Genomic DNA, 20641 nt, shown 5'->3' with positions numbered 1-20641 from the left:
AACTAGCAAGCTCTCAAGCAGCCTTAACTAAATATAGAAATAAGGCCTTCTACCCTCAAACTCCTGGTCTTCCCCTTCTCTGATCCTCTGCTCTGCTCAAGTACCACTTCACTTTTTTCCATTAAAGATGTTCCCGATACTAGGCCCATTTCCTCTTTTAATTTTCTTTAAATTAGGACATATTTCAGACCTCGAAAAGGCACAGAAAATGCTACACCCATGCAACCATCAGCCGTCTTAAGAAACATAAGCTTACAAATAAAATTGAAACCCAGTGTACCTGTCCCCAACTGAATTCTTTTTCTATAGATTTAACCACTGTCTTAAATAAGTTTATTGTTCTCATAGACACCTTTCTGCATACTTCATATGTATGCATTACTCCTATGTACGCCTTTTACTACAAATGGATGTATCTATAATCAATCTAGTAATTTTGCATGTCTTTAAACTTCATATGTGCATGGTATCATAATGATTTTATCGTTTTGGAACTGGGTTTTTCCTTTATCTATTCGACCCTTCCACTACTGAATCTTTGCCCCTTATTATAAGCTGAATTGTGTCCCCACAAAAGACATGTTGACGTCTTGACCCCCGGAACCTGTAAATGTGACCTTATTTGGAAAGAGGGTATTTGCAGGTGTAATAAAGATCAGATGAGGTCATATTGGATTAGGGTGGGCCCTTGATCCAATATGACTGTTGTCCTTATAAGAAGAGAAAGAACACAGAAACAGAGACACAGGGGAAAACACTATGTAAAGATGAAGAAAGAGATTGGAATCGTGCATATACAAGCCGAATGATGCCAAGGACTGACAACAACCACCAGCAACTAGGAGAGAGGCATGGAACAGATCCTTCCTGCGAGCCTCCAGAAGGAACCAACCCTGCCGACACCTTGACCTCAGACTTCTGGCCTCCAGAATGGTGAGAGAATAAATTTCGGTTGTTTTAAGCCACCTGCCTTGCAGTAATTTGTTATGGTAACCCAAGGAAACTAACACATCCCTCCGGGAGGTCTTTGTGTCTCAGGCCCCTGAGAATTCTAGTGTCTTCCTCAGTCCAGATCTTACCATCCTGTTGTTTACCTGCAATAGTACCAAGTCAGTGAATTAAGGCTGGTCCTACTGTGGGTGTAGTTAAATGTTTCCCCCATTGCTCTAAAGCAGTGGTTCTGAAACTTTAGTGTGCTTCAGTAGCACTTGGAGGACTTGTTAAAACCTGAGGGCTAGCAGCCTACCTTCAGAATATCCAATTCAGCAGGTCTGGAGCAGGGTCTGAGAATTTGCATTTCAAACATGTTCCCAGCTGATGCTGCTGCTGCTGCTCCATGGCAGGCCACTAGCACCATCTGGTCTCCAGGCAAGCTAGGTCATCCATCAGTTTCTTTCAGTAACATATACTAGAGGCTGGGCCACCATCTCTATTGCCACACAAGTTGTTTATAATCTAATATTTCACTTTATTTGAGGCTGCTATAAATGGATGTCAAACAGGCTTACCAAATAGTTGAAAGAAATCCCTTTCAATGACAGTAAGGTGGGCCGAAATAAATAGAACCAAGATACATTGGAGTCAGTGCTATTTATGTAAAAAAAACCGAACTCTGCAGCTTATTCATGTCAAACAAGCTTTTATTTTCAATGTGAACAATACTGTCAAATTTATCTGTCAAAGGTAAGAATAAAGTCAGATGTCAGTTAATATCATTCTGGGATGTTGAACTTTGAAACAACATTTGTATTGTGGGCTAAAGAAAACTAGAAAATCCGTGAAGAACAAATTCGTCTTTTCTTTCGCTGTCCACTTCTTTTTATGCCTTCCAACTGTAGGATGAGATAGGAGTCAATTAACAATTGTACACCAATAACATGCACCAGGGACTTTCTAAATAGGAGTCAATAGTATGAATATCTGTTGGCTCTCCAAGGAGAAAACAAAACGTTTTCTTCGTGTAACCCAGAACCTTGGTTGTCAGGGTGCACATCATTTCATCACACCAACCTCATCTATCTCTTGCCCACCACTATAAATGCTAGTTTTTGTTCTTGAAAGGCCACTCTGTGATTTAAATGTCTTTCCACCTTAAGAGCCTATGCTCCTTACACAAATCATAAATCCCTTATATTCCCAGACCTCCGGTTTCCGTATCTGTAAAATGAGAAAGGGGCTCTTATCAAACATCCGCAGGTGTAAAAATTAAGAAAGGGAGAAAGAAAGAGTGTGATACTGCGAGAGAGAGAGAGATGAGAGAGAGAAAGGAAAAGATGAACGGGTAGAAGAAAGAGAAGCTAAGATTGAATTACCAACTCAGTGATAGCCAATAATCTTACTATGGCTAATTTTCTTTTCTTTTGAATAAAAAAATCTAAATTGAAGTAATATTTGTGAATTACTCATGAAATGCAGTCTTATTTGAAATCCTTAACTTTTTACTATTTTGTAAGCAGTCACCTTCTCAAAGGCATTGTTATGCCAAGAGACTCCATTTCTGTGGCCAGGTGATGAAGGTTCAGCCAGTGCACAGCTTGGTCGCTTTAGCTGCTTCTCCTCGTGGCCACTCTCTAAATATATAGGTCTCTATATTTTAGACCTCTAAAAAAATATAGGTCTCTATTTCCAGGTCTGATAAATTTCCCATCTGTAGTAGTCTTAAGGCTACAGGACAAAGAACTTGTGGCTGTAAATGAAATACATTTCAGAACACACTTCCTTCTATACCATCTAGAATACAAGTACATTATTAACATTAAACTGTTTTTCCAAAACTAAATTTCATCAGTTTTTTCTTATTCACTTTACAAAAATTATTAAAAACATGATAGCTAGCTAGTGGGAAGCAGCTGCATAGCACAGGGAGATCAGCTCGGAACTCTGTGACCACATAGAGTGGTGGGATAGGGAGGGTGGGAGGGAGATGCAAGAGGGAAGAGAAATGGGGATATAGGTATACTAGAGCTGATTCACTTTGTTATAAAGCAGAAACTAACACACCTCTGTAAGGCAATTATACTCCAATAAAGATGTTAAAAAGATAAAAAGTAGATTAAGGATGTAAACAAAACAAAACATAAAGCTGTTAGTAACAGGTATATGTCAGGAATGCTTGCACTATACAATAATACCTGTATTCTCCAGAGCTGCTCTCTGCTGAGACCATATCCAGTTTGGGTCCTTCTTCTGGTTCCTCATTTCCATCCTCTTTCTCTTCATCAGCACTTTCATACTGATGTTCACTCTCTTCTTTAGGGTCGAATGATACGGACTTTGGCATCACAAGGTGGTGGACAACATTTCCCGATTTAAAATCAGCAGCAGAATCTAGTTCTCTGCCCTCGGGAGGATCTGGAGAAGAGAAATATGTCAGAAAATAAATAAATAAGTAAAAAGAATAGTTGGCCATGCTCCTACTGGTTGATACAACACTTCCATGGCCCTCGCACTTCTGCTGCTTGACAGTTTTCACAACACGTTCCCCCTCTTTCCAGCAGATCTCACACACTGCTGCTGATTATTTCTGGCCCTTTGGAGAAGGGATCGAAATCGTCTGATCCTGAGAGCATGTTTGTATGTTTCTGCCAGAACCTCACTGGAAAATGTTCACCCGATATAAAGACAAATTCTACCGCGAAGCTCATTGATTCCTCAACCACTGAAAAGTGCCCCTGTGCCGTTTCATCATTTTCTCAGGTCATCCTACTGAGAATCTTTACATTTTTAGAAGCCCGTCAGCCAAAAGTGAGGTATGCCATTTGTTTGCCCCTCGGGTGGTAGAAGGCAGCATACTTTTTCTCAAGATCCTAAAGGTCTTTAGAGAACTGGGCTTCTACTTGTGCATATCGTGCCTGAAGGTTTTTGCGAGCTTTGACCCGCTGCCTAACCGCCAGAGGCCAGCGCTGAGCGCGGCCTCCCTTTGAGACCAATGCCCCAGCAGGGGCTGCAAGGGCCTGAGGTCTGGGCCGCCCCTCGCCAGCTTCGGCCCCGTCGTCAGGTCCACACGCCCCAGCCTCCCAGGACTCGGAGGCATCAGCCAGGACCTCGCCCGCCCAGAACACGGCCTCCGCTGCCGGCTCCTCTGCCTTCTGGGATGCCGCCCCCTCTGCAGGCTCCCGCGGCTTCCAGGGCGGGGTGCCCTCTGCCTGGTACTCGCCTTCCAGCATCTGGTCCCCTCTCTCTCCCGGCTCCCTGGGCTCCCAAGAACAGCGCCTGACCACCACGTGGCCAGCGTGCGGCCGGGCCAGGACACAGTTGTTATTAGGAATACGGGGTCTAGAAGGGAAGGGACCGAACCCGCACAGTGGGGAACTCACAGATACCCGCGACCACTTCTGCGCCCTCCTCACCGTCCTCCTCCTCCTCTTTGTCCACATAATTCTCGTCCTCTTCCTTGTCTCTGTCTCCCTCCTCTGCCTCTTCGTTCTTCTCCTCGTCCTCTTCAGCCTCCTCCACTTCCTCCTCCCCTTCTGCCTCTTCCTGCTCTTCTACCAGCTTTACACCCCAGTCCTCCTGGACTATGGGCTGGGCGCCCTGCTCTTCCCAAAGGGCTCGCACTTCCGCCAGTAAATCCCTACGGGCGGCGACCCTGCTACCCCTTTCTGCCGGCACCGCTCCTCCTGGGACTGATCCCGGGATGCTGCCCATCCCACTGCCTGCTCTGTTCTGACCACGTGTGGCTGAGCCCCGCTTTTCTGTGGCAGAGATCGCAGGAAAGATGCACCAGTCAGTAGCTCAACCAGAGAAGCGATCAGGCTGCTAGACCTAGTTGGCAAAAATGGCTGCTGCCGAGCTAAGCCTCGCTGCTGGCAGCAGAGCCTGCTGGGAGGGGCGGGGGAGGGGGGCGGGGGTGGTGGGAGGCAGAGAAGATGGCGGCAGACAGCGGAACAGTCTGTGATGGTGGCCTTTGGAGGACTCGTGACAGGAAGGGTGGGGGGGAGGGGCCTGAGGAGCAGCCAACCATAACTGTGCCTGGGGGGCCGTTGGACAAGGCGGGAAAGAATCTGATAGGCAGTTGACGGAAGCCAGAACTTCAAAGGGTCAACAGAGAACTGCTTCCCCCCCCAACCCCCCAATCTCCCCCCCCCCCCCGTAGGGAGCGCTAAACTCATTGGCTGAAAGGCGAGGATTGACATGCCTGCGATTCAATGAAGTTTCAAGACCCAGCTTCTAGAGTTTGAGACCTTCCTCCCTTTCCTTCCAGGACCTTGGAGTCCCCAATTACCCTTTAAGTCCAAGCATATCCGATACTTTTAATTTTACCAGTGCCAGCAAAACTAAAATGTCCCCATATAGAGGCACTCTGCTGCACAGGGTGAATTGTTCCCTGATTTCCATCTGGAGATGGCTGGTGCCAATAGGGGCAGAGTCATTAAAAACTGTATCGTTAATATGTCAGCAATAGTAAAAAACCTACCAGAAAAGAAAGAAAAAAAGAATTTGGACATTTTAACATTATTAAAGCTAGTTAGGAAAAAGGCGAGGTTGAAATGGATGCAGTCAGAACAGAAAGTTGCAGAAGTGTTAACAACAGGAGCTGGAAAGAATTTAATGAACTGCTGCTAAATTTGAAAGGAACAGGACCCTGTAGTTACAGACACCCTTCCACTCCCCACCCCACCTCTTGTTTGTAGAAGAGCTGTAGCCTCCCAAGCCTTCCCTGAGTTCCAAAGAGCAAATTTAATCAGAGAATTGAGAAAATGCAGAAAAAAAGGAAAACAGTCAAGCAAGACAAAATAATAATAGTTTGGCCATACGACAAAGTCATGGACCCATAGTTCCTTCTCAAGGGCTATAGATAATAATCTGAGCCATATCCTTGAATTGTTTTGCAGATACTAAAACCTCCACTGGGTGGAAGAAGTTAACTGCCTGCTGACCACAAGCAAGTAGATCCCAGACAGGTTGAAAACAGATTGATGATATTAATTCCCAAAATTCCACCCTGTTACCTCATCACGAACCAATGACAAGGATATCATGTACACCACTACCCTCTCCCTCACCCTACCTTTAAAAATACTTCACTGAAAGCCATTTGGGAGTTTGGGTCTTTTGAGCATGAGCTGCCCATACTCCTTGCTTGGCACCTTGCAGAAAATGCTGTACGTTCCTTGACCACAACTGGCTGTCAGAATAGCTTTGCTGCACGTTGGGTGAACAGACCCAAGTTTGGTTCAGTAACATATTCACTTCAACGCTCCAAAGAATGAACAAAGAAAGTGAGAGACTTATTTTAAAGGACCAAGATAAGCATGATAGCCGTGGAAAGGCAGGCTTCCTAGAATGATTTCTGAGTCAACAGTCCAAGACTTTTTGCGGCATTCAGCCCCACTTAGTGAAGATCTCAAGTGTACACAACTCTGAAAATTATGAAGGAGTCATTAGGTCTTTTATACTGATTCAATTTCCTGTTGTTACTGGGCAAGCACCAAAACAATTCCTGATGAATCCTCTCGGTTCAGACATACTCCTCCCTGTCCCCATTATGTAGGAACAACTCATATCTCTTCATGGTAATCAGGGTCAACTTGCCCCCCCCAATATAGAAATCTGCTTTATTTGCCTGCTGATCCACTGCCATGAGGAGACTGAAGTGACCAGATGGTCGCTGTAGCTTCAAGTTCAGTAGAATCCAACCTGTATGCCTTACCAGAAACAGTCTCTCTTGAGATCCAGAACATTGAATACGGCAGACCCTAAAGTTTCAGGGATGGGAAGCACACATTCTGCAAGTGTGCTACAGGGAATGATGGTGAGAAGAACTGTTGTAGACACTCCAGAAAGAAAGGATGGACCCCATCCTCCCAGCTAAAATTTGCTTCAGATGTCAAGAGTGCTGACACCAAACATAACACATACTAAGACGGTAGGACAAGGTTTATTCTTTACATAATAAGGCTTTCAGGGGAGAGCAGGGAAGCCTTCCCAGACTGCTCTGAAAACAGCTTGAAAGAGTGGGAAAGGAGACCGATTTCAGGTTTTTGTTTCAGTTAGGGGGTGGGGCCAGGGTGAGTGTTCTGGTGCAGAGGTAGGGGCTTGCATGGCTTGAACCTCCTGCTGGCTTCCAAGAAGAGATTACCTGGGATTTCGTGTCAGCTTACCCAGCTGTGGGGTGGAGGGGAAGAGGGAAGGCTGAGTCCTAAAAGTCCTCAGCACTCAAACATCATAAAGGAATCAGACTCATTTTTACGTGAGCCAATCTGATTTTCACTCCTTGGTTCCCAGATTCATATACAGTAGATTTGGCGACATAGCGTCAAATATCAGTTTTTGATTCAGTGCATATACCAGATCCTGGAGGAATGTGTCCCAACTATGCAGAGTGTTGTACCTGCACTGCTGCAATAGCTGAGCTGCTCCACCTGGTGGAATTAAGCCAACCAGAAAGGAGATGTTGTTGATCGGATATACTCCTCCCCCTTGAGCCTGAATGTACCCTAAGGCCAGTCTGTCATCCATTACAAGAGTACAAGGAAGTTTAGACTGATTCTCTTATCTTCCAGACCATTGGCTATGAGAGCTAAAGTTACAGATATGTTTCTGCCATTGTCTCCAGGGCCTGGACACTGATGCCAGGGCTATGGAACCAGGTATCTCCCCAGGTAGAACAGCCCTCTTTGCCTGGTGTCTCTAAAGGTGATCCAAAGGGTTGCGTCACTTCCAATAACTACAGGGGACAGTGCAGGATTTAAAACATTACCCCTCCTCCCAATGGAAAGACGTTCTGTGGCCCACTCTCCAACACAGACAAGCATATAACCTAAAGGGGCTTTCTACACTTGATTTGGATCACCTTTATATTGGTTTGGTAAAGCCACATGGGCAGTGTTGCTGAATAAATGCAGCTTCAATATCCATACATGCCTTTGGTGCCACGGATGCATCAGGAGAACCATGTGGACTTGTATCAGTAATAATGAAACAAGGTTGTCCTGGTCAGAGTGTTTCTATGAGGGGGTTCGAATTTAATAGCCATGGCCATGGAAGATTTTCTGTTCCCGTCTATGTGGATGGAAGGACAAACCTCAGACAATTCAGTCAGCTGCTACCGCCACTTGACTCAAGTGGGCCGTGGGGATATTTGCCAAGCCGTGGTGCTTGATTTAGGGGACACAAACCCGATCCCCATCTCTGCACCTGCCAGCTTACAAGGAGTTCCACTCCAGATACTGAGATTGTTGTTTTCCTTCCACGGCCCCATAGTCTGCTTGTCCTAATTCAGTAGTCAGTACTTCTCCCGTTGACCCAGCCATTTCCCACGTGCATCCAGACCTATCTGGATGTTCCAGGAGTGACACAGGCTGTGGCACAATGGTAGAACTTTCAATGGTCTATTGACCATCACCTACTGCTGCCTGAGGGAGCCACCACAAGGGTAATCTAGGTTTCACAGATTCCACCAGTGGATCATTATCCCTGTGATCTGTGATCCACAATGTCCAATGACTGGAGCCAGGTAATAGCAGAAGCAATAAGCTGGAGTCACTTTCACCTCGTTCTCTGACTAAGGTCAGTGAAGGAAGAAAAAAGAAAGAAAGAGGAATGGTTGGGGATTGTCAGTGTGGAATCACTGATAGAGTGAAGTGATCTCCCTGTCCTGACATCCCCCAAGCAACCATTCCCTTTAGAAAGGGAATATTCCTGGGGAATTCCCTGGCAGTCCAGTGGTTAGGACTCAGCGCTTTCACTGCCCACGCCTGGGTTCCATCCCTGGTTGGGGAACTAAGATCGCACAAGCGTCAAGGCGCGGCCAAAATACAAAAAGAAAGGAAGAAAGAACGAACGAAAGGGAATATTCCCTTGCTGGGAACAGCCTCATATAGTGACCCTATAGTCTGACTGTGATGTCTAGTCTGGCAGTGATTCTGGCAGCATGGCCTGTCCAGCAATCTTTCATAGTCAAAGCTTTGAAAATCCACTCTACTTCTTGATCATGCCAGCCACCAGAGCATGAAAAGGGGCGTGGAATACCTATGAAGTGTCATGCCCATCTCTGCCTGTTTTTTTAGTCCTTGAAATTTCAGCCATTATTATTTGATTTATCCTAGAGGTTTTGCTTCCATCCAATATGCTCTTGAGAATGTTGACCAAGGCTGTAAATCGTGAACAGCTCTTGTCTCTCTAACTGTGCTCATCCAGTTCTGTCTGGCTGCTGGTTCTCTCCATGGAATCAGCTTCTCTCAAGTCATTACGGAGAATAACGAGTTGGTCAAAAAGAGCTGTACTCTGTTTGGAGTGAGAACCAGAAAGGTATTCTTCATTGGCACACACCGCGGCACTTCCAGGGTACTCTGGCGGTCTTGCTTGAGTCTCCTTCATCATGAATGGCTCGCACTGAAAGATTACAAGTGGCCGAAAGCGTGGCGGAACTTAGATTCAAGCGTTACCCTGGTGCTGCCAGAATCTGCTGCTCACACAGGAATGGCAACTTCGTAGCCAGAATAGGTTTCAAAGGTTATTTGACACCAGAAGTAGCCACCGGATGGCAGCAGAGGGTGGAAGTAGTCTCTTTGCCAGGCGTGGGCAGAGCTCAAAGTCCTGTCACCTGCTGGCAGGTAACCCAGATGGAGGCCTTTTGAGCTCATTCGATTCTGGTAGCAGGGCCACTTGCCCAGTCTGACAATCAATCATCCCCCGTGAACTCCAAGAGACAACTAGGCTGTTAGCTAGAGCCCAAGAGCCAGTGAAAATACAGCATGCCTGCCCCTTAGGAGCATTGTCTAGGGCAAGGAGGGCAGCTTTTAATTTAGCCCATGGTGCTGACTGGTCCTCACTGCAGTGGGTCCTTTATGATTGTCATTGAGGCTAAAGGAGTGCTGAAGCCCGGGGACACTATAAGCTTTTATTGTGGCCAAGACACCAGTAAGCCAACACCAAGCATCCTTGGGGACTTCTTGGAAGTGTGGTCACCAGGTAGCGAAAGACTTCCCTTGTAGTTGAGCAAACAGAGGTGAAATGGCCCCTAAATAGGTAGCCACAGCCTTTTCAAATAAGCAAGACACAGCTATAGGACCAGACCTGCCCCTCTCTCAAATACAACATTTCATTTAATAAGAAAAGATTGTTGTACCTTTCCAACCTTGTTGTGAGGATCTGAGTGGAACAAACTCAAGATAGGGATGTCTGGATGTGCTGTTCCCTGGCAGTCCTGACTAAGGCTCTCATTCTCCACAAATGTCCAGTAGCAGGTTAGCAGCTGTTGCTCAAAAAGGGTGCAGTGGATGGCCCTCTCAGGGAGGCATCAAGTTCAGGACTCCAAGAGGCACTGCCAGGTGGAGGTGGTCTCCCTTGCTAGAAGCTCAAAATAGCCTAGTTATCAGTAGCAGACACCTACAATTCCAGGGGACCCTTGGGGTTTTACAGGCATCAAACGTAGGGTTGCTGAGATAGCCTGTTGCACTATCCCAGCTGCCTGCTACTCCTGTACCAAGCTACATTTGCTACATTTTCTCTTCAACATAGACGTAGGGTACAACAAACTGTCTAGGTGAGACATATTGTCTCTTAATAGTCAAACACTCAAATTAAGCACTGGACTTCTTTTTAGGGAGTAGTGAGCCACAGAGCGAATGACTCTTCCTTGCCTATCTTGGAGATTGGTCAGCCCACGTGGATCTCAAGAATTTGACCTGAGTGGCTGGTCTCTATATCTTATCAGGATTAAGGAGCCACCCCTTGGCTTTCATGCAAGTGGGCAAACAGCCATTGCCAACTCTTCTTTATTGGGGCCTCCCATTATGATAGGATCAACGGAGTGACTTGTTCCATATGTCAGCCTACCCACTGGTGGCAAGTAGCAGGAAAATCTGAGTCCCCCGGGTGCAACATGGTAATTGTGCATTTAAGCCCAAGGTCTGGAATAGCCAGAGCTACAGTGTCGACAGCTAAATTCAGTTGGCAATAATAATTACACCATAAGTCTCCAGATCTCATTAGCCTTTTCCCCTGGATACTCAATACTGTAGCCTTGAGATACAGATGCTCTCAGACCCCTACTACCCTTAAGTCCCTCATCAAGGTTTTGATTACTTTTCCCCCTGGAATTATATATTGCTTCTGCAGTATAATATGGGGAAAAACTGGAAGTCTGTGGGTGGTTTTGGTGTCATCTTCCTACTGTTACAACTCTACAAAGGGCTCTTCACAATTGGGAGAGTCTCTTTTGAGTCTTATGAGCACTCACAACGTGAACACACCCATATAACAGCCCTCAGAATAGGAAGCAGCGCATTGCCACATCCTAAAATCCCCTCGTATCTGCTTCAAGTCACTACATGTCCCGAGAGTGAACACTTATCTGACTTCTATCCTCACAGATTAATTTTCCCTGTTTTTGAGCTTTACACAAAAGGGCTTTTACTATACACTCTTTTGGGACTGACTTCTTTTGCTTTTGAAAGACTCATCTAATTTTTTGTGTGAGTGGTTGTAGATTGTTCATTTTCATTGCTCCATGTTATTCTCTGATATGAATACACCACCATTTATCTAGCAACTCTATTTTTCATATGTGTTTGGGGAGTTAAAAAACATTTTGCCTACTGTGAAGAGTGCTGCTGTGAACACTCTTATACAGGTGTTCTGGTGCACATATGTATATAATTCTCTTGGGTAAATAGCTAGGAGTGAAATTGTTACATCATAGGTTATGCATAAATTCACATACATTGAAGTTGGCAAATAAATTTCCAAAGTGGATGTACCAGTTTTCACTTGCATCAGTTGCTCCACGCCCTCACAAAGACATGATGTTTCTATCAGTTTTCATTTTACCTATTCAGGTGTGAAAGTAAAAGCATCACAATATGGCTTCAATGTTCATTTCCCTGACCTTCATGAATTATGAGGTTGAGACCCCTTCATTTGTTTATTAGTCATTGGTATTAGCCAGTTTTTCTGAAGTACCTGTTTGTCTTTTCCCATTTTTTCTGTTGGGTTGTTTGCCTTTACTTCTTGATTTGTAGGAATTTTTAATGTATTCTGGATACAATTCCTTTGTTGGATACATGTATGGCAAACAAATAGTCCCAATCTGTGGACTGCCTTTTCTCTTTCTTAATGGTGCCTTTTGATGAACAAATGCTCTTAAGTTTTACATAGTCTTTTTTTCTTTATTGTTAGTATTTTATTTCTGGTGTGACCTGTTAAAAAGAAAATGTTGCCTACTTCAAAATCATGAAGACATTCCCTATGTTTGCTTTAAATTATTTTTTACCTTTCACATTTATATCTGCAAACCATATCCAATTGATTTTTGTTCCTAGTTTGAAAAAAAGTCGATTCATTTTTTTCAAGTGGATATCCAACTGACAAAAAGAGACCATTGTCTCCTCACTGTACTTAACTGTCATAAATCAGGTGACTTAACATATATGTATATGCACACACACACATTTTTTGCCCTGTGTGATGAACCAGTATGTGTATAGATAGATAGATTCTATATTCTCTGTAAGATTCCATTGGTTAATTAGTCTCTCCTTGACCAGTACCCCATGGCTTAATTCCTAGAATTTCATAATAAGTTCGAAGAGTGGTAACCTATGTCTTCCTTTTTCAAGATTACTTTTGTATTCTTGCCATTCTGCATTTCCTATACCTGCACTATCCATTATGGTGGTGACTAGCCACGAGTAGCTATTTATTTGTTTACTTGCTTGGTTGGTATTTTGGGTTTCTTTTCTTTTTTTTATTGCAGTATAGTTGATTTACAATATTGTGTTAGTTACTGCTGTACTGCAAAGTGATACCGTTATACATATATATGCATTCTTTTTTATATATTCTTTTCCATTATGGTTTATCACAGGATACTGAATATAGTTCTCTGTGCTGTACAGTAGCACCTTGTTGTGTATCCATTCTATATATAAAAGCTCACATCTGCTCACCCCAACCTCCCACGCCGTCCCTCTCCCAATCCCCACCCCCTTGGCAACCACCAATCTGTTCTCTATGTCCGTGATTCTGTTTCAGTTTCACAGATAGGTTCATTTGTGTCATATTTTAGATTCCACATATAAGTCATATCATATGCTATTTGCCTTTCTGTGTCTGACTTACTTCACTCAGTATGATAATCTCTGGTTGCTTCCACGTTGCTGCAAATGGCATCATTTCGTTCTATTTTATGGCTGAGTAGTATTCCATTGTATATATGTACCACACCTTCTTTATCCATTCATCTGTCGACGGACATTTAGGCTGTTTCAATGTCCTGGCTCTTGTGAATAGTGCCGCTGTGAACGTAAGGTGCATGTATCACAAGTAGCTACTTAATTTGAAATTTAAAATAATTAAAAATTTAGTTTCTCAGTCACTGTAGCCACATTTCAAGTGCTCAATAGCCACATAGTGACTACTGTATTGGGCAGCACAGATACAGAACATTTTCATTATCACAGAAATTGGTATTGTATAATGCTGCTACTCAGATCAGTTTATCACTTTCCACACACACTCACACACAAAACCTACTGGGATTGGGATTTGGTTTGGTTTCGATCGCCAGACCAGTTTGGGGAAACCAAACATCTTTATGATAGTGAAACTTCCAATCCCTGTGAAAAGTCCCAATCCCAATTAGTAGCTAAGCTGTGTATAATTAATACTGCGTAATTAAATCCTAATGGAAAGCTCAAATGTGCAAGCACCTCACTATATTGCATCCCTGGAAAACAGAAGTAGCTAGAGCGTGAGCCTGGAGGTCTGATTACTACTGCTCCCTTTATGAATTCAATTTGGCTACAGGTTTAATTCTAGTCTATCCTGGACCTTTTCTTATGCATTTCATGGGGTTCGAGATAGCTTCCTCTTGCTGCAGGTTCCCTCAGTATAGATCCTGTATCTACCCCCTTTGCCTAAGGACTCAGCAGACGTTCCCACTGAGAGAGGGACTATATTTTCTCATTCACTGACTTTGAGTTTGTCCATTTGATTGCATGGGCCAATGAAATATTAGTGGGGGCGGCACAATCAGAGGCATGAAAAAGCACTTTTGCATTTCAGCCTTAGGTTCTTATACTTGGGCATCATCATAAGTATATGCCAAGACAACATGGAGTATAAAAGGCAAATGGACCAGAGTTAAGTAACCCTCAGTTTCTGAAGTGAGGCCTGTCCAATCAGTCAACAGCCAAACAACACACATCCATGCAAGTAAGCCTAGCCAAAATCAGGAAAACTGCCCAGCTCAATCCGGACTAAAATGCTCACCTGCACACTCATGTTCTAAATGGTTACTGACATATGCAAAGGAAGCAAATAGAAGAGGAATAAAATGATAGACAGACAACTACGCATGCCCATATAGAGGCAGCACTCTCCAGCCTATGGAAAGTTCCATCCTCACCTAAACGTGTGTGTGTGTGTGTGTGTGTGTGTAATAAAATAGGATTGGCTATTTTCAGATCCATTTTAGTTAAAAAAACATTGATCAATAAATAATTTTAAAGGATGTTAAAACTTAAGAAAATACACATCATCAGTGATCACACAGATAATATTTGGATCTATAAACTTCCAAATTTCAATTTTGAAAGGAAAACTTGTTATTCTTTTAAGCCTAACTCTCTATTTTATAGATTCACCATAATTTGAGTCTCATTTAATAGACTACCTCATGTGCTTGGAATCTGCTCTGAAGGTAGGAAAGCAGGGAAATGTGTAAAATGAGAATTTTAAATTATCAGGTCTCTTCACTTTATACCCAGCCCAAGATATCATCTTTTTTTTGGGGGGGGGGGTACGCGGGCCTCTCACTGTTGTGGCCTCTCCCGTTGCGGAGCACAGGCTCCAGACGCACAGGCCCAGTGGCCATGGCTCACGGGCCCAGCTGCTCCGCGGCATGTGGGATCTTCCCGGACCGGAGCACGAACCCGTGTTCCCTGCATCGGCAGGCGGACTCTCAACCACTGCGCCACCAGGGAAGCCCCCCAAGGTATCATCTTTATGTACGTTGTACAAATTCTTGTAATCATTGTTCATTTTATATTTTGTACCAACGTGAAAGAAAAAAATTCTCTCTTACTCTCTCTAAATTAATCTCAATGCAGGCATTGATAGATAAAAACCACCAATGACAAAATAACATGTTTATTGAGATGCAATTAACACAAAATTTACATATTTTAGTTGGAAAGTTCAGTGATTTTTGTATTAAAGTTACAAAGTTATGCAACCATCACCACAAACTATAACTTCTATTCAATTTCAGAAAATTTCCAACACCTCAAAAAGATCCTCTGGGCCCATTTGCAGTCCATCCCTGCTTCCTACTTCAGACCCAGGCAAACGCTAATCTACATTCCATTTCTATGGATTCGCCTTTTCTGGCTATTTCATATCATATGAAGCAAACAATATATGGCCTTCTTCACTAGTTTTTTTTTTTTTTTTTGCGGTACACGGGCCGCTCACTGTTGTGGCCTGTCCCGTTGCGGGGCACAGGCTCTGGACGTGCAGGCTCAGCGGCCATGGCTCAAGGGCCCAGCCGCTCTGTGGCATGTGGGATCTTCCAGGACCGGGGCACAAACCCGTGTCCCCTGCATCGGCAGGCGGACTCTCAACCACTGCGCCACCAGGGAAGCCCCTTCACTAGCTTTTTTTACTTAGCAAAATGTGTTTCATATATATCTGTATATATAGTTACATATGTATACATCTACATATATCTATATATAGATATATATGTACATATCTATATATCTGTATATGTATGTAAGACCATGTCTTGTGAAAATACAAATAGTTTTATTTCTTCCTTTTCAATATGCATGCCTTTTATTTCTTTTTCTTGGCTAACTAAACTTATTTCTTTAACTTGGCTGACTAAAACCCCCAGTACATTATTAAATAGAAGTGGAAAGAGCAGGCATCCTTGTCTGCATTCGATTTTTAAGAGGAAAGCTTTCAGTCTTTCAGTAGTAAGTATGATGCTAGCTTTGACTTGTTTGCAGTCTCTAATTTATCATTGTCCTTTGTAGCTTTTTGTCCAGCGTGTTGAAAACCACTGTGTCATAGTTTTTTTTTCTGATTATTTTGGTGTTTCACAGGAATTGTGGTAGGCTGAATTACAGACACCAAAGGATCTCCACATCCTAACCCTCAGAATCTGGGAATATATTACCTTCTAGTGCGAAAAGGACTTTAAAGATGTGATTAAGTTAAGGGTCTTGAGTGGGGAGATTTTGCGGCATATTGCAGATATCACGCAATATCTGGGTTGGCCCAGTGTAATCAGAAGTGTCCTTGTAAGAGAGAAGGCGCTGTGAAGATTGAAATAGAGATTTGAAGATGCTTCCTGGCTGGCTTTAAAGATGGAAGAACAGGCTCTGAGGAAAGGAAGGTAAAACATGCAGCACTAGGAGCTAGAAAAGATAAGGAAACAGATTTTTCCTAGAGCCTCTGTAAGGGCATGGCCACCACTGACACCTTGGTTTCATCCCAGAGAAACCAATTTCACACCTGTGACCTCCGGAACTGTGAGACAATATATGTGTGTGGTTTTAAACCACTGAATTTGTGCTTGTGTTTTATAGCAGCAACAGGACGCTAATAGGTCCTTGTTCCTCCATCATATGTGGACACAGAAGGAAATTCAATAGTCATTCTACATAAACTATTCCTGTGGCAAAAGAAGAGGTGGGAACAATTCTCAACTTTTTTTTTTCTAAGCCACGCTGCATGGCTTGTGGGATCTTAGTTCCCCGATCAGGGATTGAACCCACACCCTTGGCAATGAAAGCACAGAGTTCTAACAACTGGACCGCCAGGGAATTCCCTGGCGTTTGTCCTCTTTTCCTGCTCACACTCAGGCATACTAAGTTGTCAATACATCTACCACCGCTTATTCATCTACGCTTATAACACCTGTATCTCCACATCCAGTTATCACCCATAGCCAATCAACTGTTGACTTTCAGTTCTATACACTTCTTCATGTGTTTCAAATACCCCTACCTTAGTCTAGGACTTCAGCATGTCTCACATAAATCACTGCTATAATGAGCACTCCATTCTTGCTCCTCTCTGATCCTTTCTTCACATTGCTTTCAGAGTGACATGTCAAAAACACAAATTACTTCCCAAATTAGAGCCCCTTGATGGCTTCTTGTAGCCTTAAGAATGAAGTCTCCACTGCAGTCTCTGGGGAAATGCAAATGGCCAATAGACACATGCAAACATGTTCAACATCACTAATCATCAGGGAAATGCAAATCAAAATCACAATGAGACATCACCTCACAAAAGGACACACGTAACAAATTTTGGCGAGGATGTGTAGAAAAGGGAACCATCCCACACAGTTTCGCAGGAGTGTAAAGTGTTGCAGCCACTGTGGAAAACAGTATGGATATTTCTCAGGAAGCTAAAAACAGTTTTAGTTTGTAGTTTTCAGAACTACCATATGACCCCACAATTCCATCCCTGGGCATCTATCTGTAAAAAACAAAAACACGAATTCAAAAAGATGCATGCACCCCAATGTTCATAGCTGTGTGACTTACAGTTGCCAGTGTATAGAAGCAATCTGTGTCCATCAACAGATGAATGGAGAAAGAAGATGTGATGTATATATAGAATACTAATCAGCCATAAAAAAAGAATTTTGCCATTGGCAGCAACATAGATGGACTTGGAGGGTATTATGTTAAGGGAACTAAGTGAGACAGAGAGAGACAAATACTCAGTACATTAAAAAGAATTAATAACTGGCTGAATTAATGGACATAGAAATGAATGTAGAAGAGACTTAAGAAAGGGTAAGTCTTCAACAACAGACATCCTGCAGAGAGCAGAGAAAGGGCAGGGCTTATTTGAATACCACCTAATAAGTTGGTATTACTTGGTCTACAGAGCTAGTGGGCCCTTTTGTGTGCATCTTAAATGCCAAGTTTATTGTGTATGCAGTACAGTCATCAAAATTTTCTTACAGGAATCTGGCATGGCCAGAGTTGGGTTTTAGGAAGGTTGACTTAGCAAGTACATGAAGCATGTATCTGTGGGGAAAAATATGGAGGTAGGAGGAGGTTAGGAGACTAGGGCAAAGTTCAGGCAAGAAGTAATGAAGGTAATGATACTAAGAGTTGGCAAGAATGTGGAACAAATAGAAATCTCATCCTCTGCTGTTGGGAATATGAACTAGTACAACCGTTTTGAAAGATAATTGGTGTTACCTAGTAAGGTTGAACGTGGGCAGACCCTACGACCCAGGAATTTCATGTTTAGGCCTATACTGTAGATCCGGGTTCCTCAACTGTTGACATTTTGGAAAAGATAATTCTGGGTTGTAGAGAACTGTCCTGTGCATTGTAGGATGTTTAGCAGTATCCTTGTCCTCCACCCACTATATGCCAGTAGCACACCCTCAGTTACGACAACCAAAAGGTTTGAGACGTTATCAAATGTCTCCCTGGTTGGGGCGGAGGGGTAGTGTGTAAAATTGCCCTCAACTGAGAAACTAGAGAAACTCTTGTATGTGGGCATAGGGGGATATAATGAGAAAGTTCATCGCAAAATAATTTGCAAAAGCATAAAACTGGAAACAAGCCACATGTCCATCAACAGGAAAGAGACACACTGTGGAATTTTCATATGGTGGATAAGTATACAGCAATGAAAAGTGATTACTACAGTTGCACACATCAACATGGATAAAGATCACAAACACAAAATTGGGGGGATAGAGAAAGAGCAAGATAAGTAATACGCCTAGTATAATTAGATCTACATGACGTCCAAAATGGACAAGAAATAACGTTATTTAAAGGAACATTCCTCTGCAGTGAATGTATAAAAAAGTGAATTATTAACAAAGTTCAGGATCGTGGTTACCAATGGGAAGGAATGAGGGGAGGAATCTGGAAGGGCACAGGTGGACTTCCAAGGGATTAGCCGTGTTCTAGTTCGCAAGCTTGGTGGTGAGTACACAGGTTTCTATATTATTATGATACACCTTACATATATGCTGTATTATCTTCTGTATACACGAAACAGTTCATAATTTGTCAGGAAGTGATGCGGTGTAAAATAAGGCAGGAAAACGGAGAGAAAGGCAGCAGAGTAAATAACTGGATGAGAGAAAGAGACAGACAGGGAGAGAGAGGGAACAGCCAACTTTCAGGTGCCTCTTCGAAACGTTTTAAACTCATTTTCTTCATAGATCTGGGGATGAAATCAATTCCTTATCTATAAACACACATAATTCATTGCTCAGACTTCTAAGAAATGTACATTTTATGCCTCAAAACCGATCCTACTATATGATGTGATTCACAGGACTGGATAATACCACATTTCACAAAACACCATTGTCTGAGAATCCCGCCCTGTTAGACTTGTAAACGTGTACTCATTTGTATTCCTTGGAGTTATAAGCATCTGAAACTAGGTGGCTTAGAGTAAAAGTGATTCTTCATCACTAACTTTAGTGTCATTAGCATATCCCTAACTGGGACAGAACACTGTTTCCAACTCCAGCACCCACCCTGCCCCTCTGTTTTTCTCCCAATGGTCACCTCTCAGGTAGTGGAATAAAAGGAGAGTTTTTGGATCAAATCCTTTCAGAAGATGGGGCCATAACCAAGGAAAATATCAGAATACCCTAACCTTTCCTGGACGAGGCAGAGAGGGACAAGACAGGTCTTTTCCTAGAAGAAGCACAAAGTTTTCAAGGCAGAAGGACTCACTGAAAACATATTTTATACATGTGGATACAGAAACACCCACAAACACCCAGAGAAGCAGGAAATGCAGGATCTGTCCCTGACCTGATTTAGGGACCGTCTCTCAGAGACTCAGAGAAGCCTGATATGTTAGAGCTACAGCAAACCCTCAGAGCAGCAAGCCTGAGCTTCCTCCCTCAACATGAGAGGCTTCAGGTGCATCCATGTGGATAACGTAGCCCACTTGTCCTGTTACCTGGATACGCAGCCTTCACCTCGTAGATACCTCCCAGCCCTGAGAGTATAACACTGACACTGCCCCTCAGCCCTCAGAAGCACAGACGCAGTGAAGAGGAACACACATGCCTCTTGGGGCTTGGGACATGGGGCCACCTGGGGAGTAAATTCAGGGCCCTAGGTAACTGGAGCTCGGTAAGGGGCAGGGACATGGACTCCGAGCATGCACCAAAAAAGGCTTATCTCAAGAAGAGGTGTGCATGGGTTTGTCTAAAGTGAACCTCCCGGGACTTCCCTGGCAGTCCAGTGGTTAACACTCTGTGCTAATGTGATACTGAGAGAGAGAGAGAGATGAGAGAGAGAAAAGAAAAGATGAATGGGTAGAGAAAAGAGAAACTAAGATTGAATTACCAACTCAGTGATAGCCAATCATCTTACTATGGTAATTTTCTTTTCTTTTGAATAAAATATCTAAATTGAAGTAATATTTGTGAATTACTCATGAAATGCAGTCTTATTTGAAATCCTTAACTTTTTCCTACTTTGTAAGCAGTCACCTTCTCAAAGGCATTGTTATGCCAAGAGACTCCATTTCTGTGGCCAGGTGATGAAGGTTCAGCCAGTGCACAGCTTGGTCGCTTTAGCTGCTTCTCCTCGTGGCCACTCTCTAAATATATAGTTCTCTATATTTTAGACCTCTAAAAAAATATAGGTCTCTATTTCCAGGTCTGATAAAT

General features: G+C 43.3%; 1 pseudogene; it reads right to left on the bottom strand.

The window, feature by feature from the left end:
• Nucleotides 1-2877: 2877 nt before the first annotated feature.
• On the bottom strand, nt 2878-4647 carry LOC149744216 (uncharacterized; annotated as a pseudogene).
• Nucleotides 4648-20641: the final 15994 nt, after the last annotated feature.

This window comes from Delphinapterus leucas, chromosome X, assembly GCF_059928025.1.
Source record: "Delphinapterus leucas isolate spDelLeu-1000000601 "Yukka" chromosome X, BTC_Dleu_Yukka2, whole genome shotgun sequence".
Classification (NCBI taxonomy): Eukaryota; Metazoa; Chordata; class Mammalia; order Artiodactyla; family Monodontidae; genus Delphinapterus; species Delphinapterus leucas.
This window is presented reverse-complemented; position numbering and strand designations above follow the sequence as displayed.